Source organism: Microtus ochrogaster, chromosome 16 (genome assembly GCF_000317375.1).
Source record: "Microtus ochrogaster isolate Prairie Vole_2 chromosome 16, MicOch1.0, whole genome shotgun sequence".
Classification (NCBI taxonomy): domain Eukaryota; kingdom Metazoa; phylum Chordata; class Mammalia; order Rodentia; family Cricetidae; genus Microtus; species Microtus ochrogaster.
Window position 1 is genome coordinate 15,111,700 of NC_022018.1, and position 7,607 is coordinate 15,119,306.

The 7,607-nt window shown below is 41.0% G+C and overlaps 1 pseudogene; it reads right to left on the reverse strand.

Moving 5' to 3' along the window:
* Window positions 1–6,975: 6,975 nt before the first annotated feature.
* On the reverse strand, window positions 6,976–7,423 carry LOC101988249 (annotated as a pseudogene).
* Between the last annotated feature and the right edge of the window lie 184 nt (window positions 7,424–7,607).

Consider the following 7,607-nt stretch of genomic DNA (forward strand, 5'->3'; position numbering starts at 1 on the left):
TGCAGTCTGGAGGTGCAGTCTGGAGGTGCAGTCTGGAGGTGCAGTCTGGAGCAGTCAGTCAGAGGATGAAGTCTGAGGAGACAGCATGAGGATAGGATCACCCCCTCGGTCTGGGCATTGGTAAAGGGAAAAAGTCTCTCTAGTGGCTGGCCACTCTGCTTCTCTGATCTCTCAGCTTTCACCCTCTGAGTGTTTACTGTGAACAGTTAAAATTTGTGTTACAGTTGAGTTTTGTGAAGGGTGGTAAATATGGATCTATTTGCATTTTTCTACATGTAGCCAGCATGACCTACCTCATTTGTTGAAGATGCTGTATTTTTTCCAGTGTGTTTTTCCAGTCTGTTCCTTTATCAAAAATCAGATATCCATAGGTGTTTGAATTTATGTCTGGGTCTTAAATTTTATTCCATTGAGTATCATGTCTGATTTTGTGTCTGGACCATGCTGTTTTTATTATTATAGCTCCGAGGAAAAATCTGATGTCAGGAAAGGTGGTACTTCCAATAGTTCTATTATTCATAATTGTTTTAGATTTCTGAGTATTTTGTATTTCCATACAAAGCTGAATATTGTCTTTCAAGATCTTTGAAAAATTATGTTGGAATTAGACAGGAATTGTATTGAATCTGGAGATTTGGTTTTAGTATGGTGGCCATTTTTGCTATCTCAATCCTCCTGATCCATGAGCACGGGAAATCTTTCCATCTTCCGCAACTTCTTTTCCTCAATGTCCTAAAAGTTTTTATCATACAGGTATCTCACTTTCTTGGTTAGAGTTACCTGAAGATATTTTATACTATTTTAGGCTATTGTGAAGGGTATTTGTTTTCCTGGTTTCTTTCTCAGTCTCTGATTTATTTCCCAGTTGTCATTTATATCTACTGATTTTTGTGATTTAATTTTGTATCCTGCTACCTTGCTGAAAATGTTTATCCGCTGCAGGAGTTTTTCAGTGGAACTTTTAGAGTTACTTATGTATACTATAATGCTGTCTACAAACAAAGATACTTTGACTTCTTTCATTCCAATGACCGTGATTTTTAACCATAGATTTCATACCAATCCTATTCCCAGGGCACCCTTAGCAGTCTCTGGAGGCATTTTGGTTGTCTCATCCAAAAGGCACTGTTACCACCAGCACATTGTCCTAGCTGACTGTTATTGTTTTGATAAACGTCCAGACTCAAAACCACTTCGGGAGGAAAGGACTTATTTACCGAACAGTTTACAGTACATCAAGAAGGGAAGTGAGGGCTGAAACTCAAAGCAGAAACCTGGGGGTGGGAATAGAAGCAGAGACCATGGAGGGATGCTGCTTATTGCCTTGCTCCAATGGCTTGCTCTTCTGCCTTTCTTACACAATCCAGAATCACCTGCCATTGCATGGCATTGCTCACAGTGGGCTGGGCACTCCTACACCAAACATAAATCAAGAAAACATCCCCCCAACACACACACAGACTTGCCCACAAGCTGATCTGATGGAGGCAGCTTCTCAATCGAGGCTCCTTCTTCTCTCTCTAGGTTATATCAAGTTGGCAAAAACCCAACCAGCACACAAATAGATGTCAAGATACTGTGTAACAGCCTGCATTACATGGGACAACTTGCCACTTGCACCCCAAAAAAGAAGCACAAAGCACCATATTTCAGTGGTGTTGAGATTGAAAAGTCCTGGTTTCAAATTAATACTGACTTTTACTTTTCCAATTGTTCATGGGAGTCTTATTTATAATGACTTCTAAGATTAAAACCAACGTGTCAACATTCAGGTAATTAACACCTGCAATATCTATTTCTTGCAAATTTATGAGGAATATATTTACTCCCTTAAATAAAAAGTCACATGTTGTTGCTATTTATTTCAGACAATTTTCCGAGAAAATAAGCAACTCGATTTAAATAAAGTCATGATAGCAAATCTTTATAGTCAACTACAGTTTCTGAAAGATAACAAAGCAGAAATAAATAGCCAGGCACAACAAAAGATTAATATATTCAGTATCATTGCTGAGCATCTTGGATATATGTCAAGCCTCAGTGAGATGAATGTATTTTATTATCACAAGAATAGTAATGACCACAAAAATATAGTGTCAGTCTCAGAGAAAATTGCCTCAATTAATGTAAGATCTTTTTGTCAAGATAAATAAAAATAGTTCTTTCTTGTTTACTAGTTTCTTTCTTCTGTATTTTTCATGATTTATTTTATTTAATACTTACAAGCATCCTTCAAACTGCATAATTGTTATCCTTACTTGGGAAAATGTGCTGCCATTGGCAACAAAGAAAAAATTTCAAATAACGGAGGAAATCCAAATATCATACTTGTTTTCTTCCCACCCTTGGACCCCTTTGAATGTCTGATTATTGATAACTAGGACATGACTGAAGGGGTTTTGAAGGATTAGAGCCTTCATCAGAGAAAGAAATCTATCTTATCATAACTTCAGCAATCAATTTGGCACATACCTGGAATTAAGGGAAAAGAGAATCTCAACTGAAAACTGCATGGATCAGATTTACCTGTGGGCATGTATTTGAGGTATTTTCTTAATTGCTAATTGATATAAAATGGACCAACCTACAATGTGCAGTGCCATCACTAGGCAGGCAGGTCTGGGCTGTATCTCAAAGTAACTGAGCCAAGCAGAGGGTCAAGCCAGTAAGCAGTGTCCTCTGTGTTCTTTGCTTCAGTTCTCTTCGCTCTCTTCCTCAGGTTTCTGACTCAGCTCCTCCTCTGGTTTCCTTAAATGAGGGACTGTAAGCTAAAGCTGAAATAAACTCTTTCTTCACCAAAATGATTTTGAGAATACTGTTTATCACAGCAACAGAAAGAAAACTAGAACAGCGTCTTAGCAGAGAAGATTACTGTTGCACTATGAGAGACATTTTGTGTTTTTTCAGCTTACAGATGAGAAGCCTTTTTCTCCTCTGGCCACAAACAAAAGCTGAAGTTAGTGAAATTAAATGACCACAGCCCACAGTCCCTGGGAACCTGCTAGCTACAGAGGACAATGAGTGGTATATTCTGGAGATAGCTACAGAGAACAAAAGCCAAATGCCATCAAGAAAGGGTACACAGGGACAAGATGGCCAAGGAAAGTCATTTGAAAACTCCCTACCAAATGGGAGAGAAATGGCCACATGGGCATCATGAAAGATAAAGAGTGTGACTGTAGATTCAGGTATCCTTACGCTTTTGACTTTGAAGAGATGGAGGAGCACAATACGAGGCTCCTGAACTCTGGCTTCACCTGCTCTGGGGAACATGGCAGTGTCATCATTTAGCGAATATGTAAACTTGGTGAGGTGATTGACTTCCTTGTGTCTTGGATTGTTCTCCTTCGCTCAGACTGTGTTTATCCCCTTTCATTTCGTTGATATACAGAGACTCATTTAGACAATCCTTAATAGTCATCCAGCCTGTAATAGATCCAGGAATCACCTCTATGCCTTTTAACTAAATGTCTCAGTGTTTATTACTTGCCATAAAATGCCCCTAACAAAGACAGGCTGATCATTGACTCTACAGAAAGCGGCAGGTAGGAGAAGATGAATGGAATGGAAAAAGAGAAAAAGAGAGGTGAAGCAAACGGAGGAAAATTGGGGGAAAGGAATAATATGAACATGGACAGAAGAAGTGGTTGGTGGTTAAAGACATAATATTTATGTACCTTAGTGATGGGGGAAATGGACCCTGTGAATTACAATATTTCTAATTGAAACAATAATTTCCAAGCTATAAATGTTATAATGAGTGTAATTTTCTCAAGTTATGTTAATAGTATAAAGTAAGACATGGTGTTGGCCATTAAGAGATCCTTTGTTGATTTACAAATGTGTAATTAATTTTAACTGGACCAAAATCAATTCAAAGACAAATAATGTTATTGAATTTACAATTCAGGAAAAAATGCTTCCAATAAGCCTAAGGCATTATTTTTTCTACAATTGCATTGGTATCCACACTTGAACTATAAAACCAGGGTCATTGTTTAAACATAAAAGTGGTTGAAGAAAAATGACAAATTCAATACTTGGTGTTGATTAGATCCTAGACTGAAAGATAGCTAAAACTGATATTATTGGAATAAAGAATTCATACATAGTTTCAAGAATATCCCAAATATTATCAGATAATGTTATATCAAACCAAAAATAGTAATATTTTGGTTTGCTAATCAACAAGTTTACTCTGTGAAGCTACATACTGAAGAACTTAAAACCAATATCCCATGAACTCTGCAGATTCTAGGCATCTTTTAAATGGTGCAATAAAAACAAAACAAATCAGATGTATATACACCGAAGGGTGCAAATGTGGTAAAATGCCAGTAATTGTTGAATTTAGGTTGATAATATGTGGCTGTTTGTGGGAATTTTTATTTATATTTTCCAATTATTAAAATTGAATTTATTTATTTATTTTACATCCTGAAATCAGTTTTCCCTTTCTCCTATTCTACCATTCTTTCCTCCCACCTACCCTCTGCTCTCATGCTTCCCCCATCCACTCCTCCTGCATTTCTGTTCAGAAAATGGCAGGTCTTCCATGGGTATCAACAAAACATGATATATCAAGTTACAGTGTGACTAATCACTCACTTGCTCTTGTATTAAGGCTGGCAAAGCAATCCACTGTGAGAGATAGGTTAGGGACAGCCCCAGCTGCCACTGTTAGGAGTCCCGCAAGAAGGCCAAGCTACACAACTGTCATATGTATGTAGAGGGCCCAGGTCAGTCTCATGCAGGTTCCCTGGTTGTTGGTTCAGACTCTGAGCTTCTATGCGCCCAGGTTATTTGATTCTTTGGGCTTTATTGTGATGTCCTTGACCCCTCTGTCTCCTACAATTCTTCCTCCCTCTTATCAGCAGGATTCCCAGAGGTTGGCCAAATATTTGGCTGTGGGTCTCTGCACCCATTTATATCAGTAGCTGGATGAAGCTTCTCTGATGACAGTTAGGGTAGATGCCAATCTGTGGGTATAGCAGAATATCATTAGGCATTATTGCCTTGACATTTTTTTCCCCAATCATGTTTGGTTCTTGATGGAGGAAGGTCATTGGTTAATTAATAAAGAAACTGCTTGGCCCTGATAGGTTAGAACATAGATGGGTGGAGTAAACAGAACAGAATGCTGGGAGGAAGAGGAAGTGAGCTCAGACGCCATGCTCCCCTCTCCTGGGCAGACGCGATGAAGCTCTGACCCAGGATGGACGTAGGCTAGAATCTTCCCGGTAAGCACACCTTGGGGTGCTACACACATTATTAGAAATGGGCTAGTCCAGGTGCGAGAGTTAGCCGAGAAGAGGCTAGATATAATGGGCCAAGCAGTGTTTAAAAGAATACAATTTGTCTGTTGTTATTTCAGGGCATAAGCTAGCCAGGCAGCCGGGAGCCAGGGTGGCAGGAACACAGCCACAGCTCCGTCAACAGGTTCTATCCTAGGTCCCTGGGCCATCCTGCCTGTGGGTTCCGGCACTCCAGGCAGTGTCAGAGGTGGGTTCATTTTCATGACATGGGTCTTAGAAAGAACCAGTCATTGGTTGGCCACTCCCACAATCTCTGAGCCACTCTTCATCCAGCACATCCCAATGACAGGACAGGGTGTCCCAATCCCTCCACTGAGATTTTTGACTGGTCACAGGGGATGGCCAGTTTGGGCACATATCTGGTATTGCTAGGAGTCTTAGTTTGGTCATCTCTGTAGATACATGGGAGTTTCCCTTGCACCAGTTTCTACCTGACTTGTCAAAGTCCCCCTTTCTGGTCATCTATTTCAGCACTCTCCCAATCCATCCACCAATCTGATCCCTCAGGTTCCCATATCTTACTACCTCCAGTCTACCTACAAGATCTCTTCTGTTTCCCCTTCCAAGGGAGACCTGGTCTTCCCTCCTTGATACCTCCTTGTTATCTAGTCTCTCTAGGTTTGAATTATAGCATAATTATCCTTTACTTAACAGCTAATATCCACTTATAAGTGAGTACATGCCATGCTTGTCCTTCTGGGTTACTTCACTCAGGATGATTTTTTTTCTAGTTCCTTCCATTTGCCTTTAAATTCAATATGCAATTGCTTTTAATATCTGAGTAGTACTCCATTGCATAAATGTACAACTTTTTAAAATCTAGTCTTTGGTTTAGAGATAACTAGGTTGTTTCCAGGTTCTATTATACATAAAGCTGCTATTATTATAGTTGTACACATGTCCTTGTGGTATGATTGAGCATACTTTAGATATATACCCAAGAGTGGTATAGCTGGGTATTGAGGTAGATTGATTCCCAGTTTCCTTATAAACCATTGTATTGATTTCCAAAGTAGTTGTATTGTAACACCCGATTTGGTGTTACACCCTCACCCTCAGTACAGTTCGCGCGCCACTGTACCGAACGCGAGTTGGGCAAGGGCCTGGAGATTGAAAAGAACACACAGAGAGACTAGGGTCATTCGAAAGGAGATCAACCGAATGCCGTTTATTCAGCCTTGGGGAAGCCCTTTATCTACCTACTGCAGCACAAGGACCCCCACCCAGACAGGTATGGAAATTACCATATCTCAAATAGAATGAATGCCCTGCAGCTAACCACCAGGCGGGGCAGGAGGAATATAGGAACTTAACCAGGTGGGGCAAGGGGAAAACAGGAACCAACAGAATGCTAGTCATCTGACTAGAAACTGAATGCGTCCCAGGAATAAGGGTTAAATGCTTGGTCATGCTGACCAGAAATTGTCCTCGGGAAGCACCCCAGGAATAAGGGAGGCCAGGGCCCTACAGTTGTACATGTTTGCACTTATTCCAGAAATGGAGGAGTCTTCCCCTTGTTCCACAGCCTCTCTAGCATAAGCTGTCACTTGTGTTTTGATCTTGGCCATCCTTACAGGTGTAAGATGGAATCTCAGAGCCATTTTGGTTTGCATTTTCCTCATGGTTAAAATTGTTGAATAGTTCAAGTGTTTCTTTTTTTTTTTTTTAAAGTTAGGGTCATTTATTGGGGCAGATGGGAAATGGGGGACAGTCTTCAGGGTTTGAGAAAAGGCTTAGCGCAGAGAAGCCCATCCTGGGAGAAAGGACAAACCGCCAGCTTGCCAGCTTGTGAGGTTGTCAGGGGGTGCCCAGGGGAATGGTGAAGGAAAGGTAGTCCCCAAGAGCACCCCTGCGGGGCCGGTAGATCTGGAAGATGGTGATCCAGGTGGTGAGAACAATCACCCAGAAGAGGAAGCCCACAGCTGAGCGCCAAACATAGCCTTTGATTTGGCTCTGCTCTGTGTAGGCTGGGGCAAGGAAGGCCTCTCTGAAGAACCAGAAAATGTTGACCAACCAATAAAAGGCAGGAATGCAAAACCACCAAGATAGTACTTCCGGCACAGATTCAACTTCTCCTCATTGGACACCCGCTCCAAGTTCATAGCTGCGCTGGAGAAGGGTCTGCAGACCGAGACCCAACCACAGGCGCGAGATCACGAACTACCACGCCCCAGTGGAGTTTATCCCTTCTGATGGGATTCCTTCATTGTTTTTAACTACGGCCATTTGCCAGTTCAAGTGTTTCTTAGCCATCTAATGTTCCTGTTGAGAATTCTGTTTAGATCTGTACCC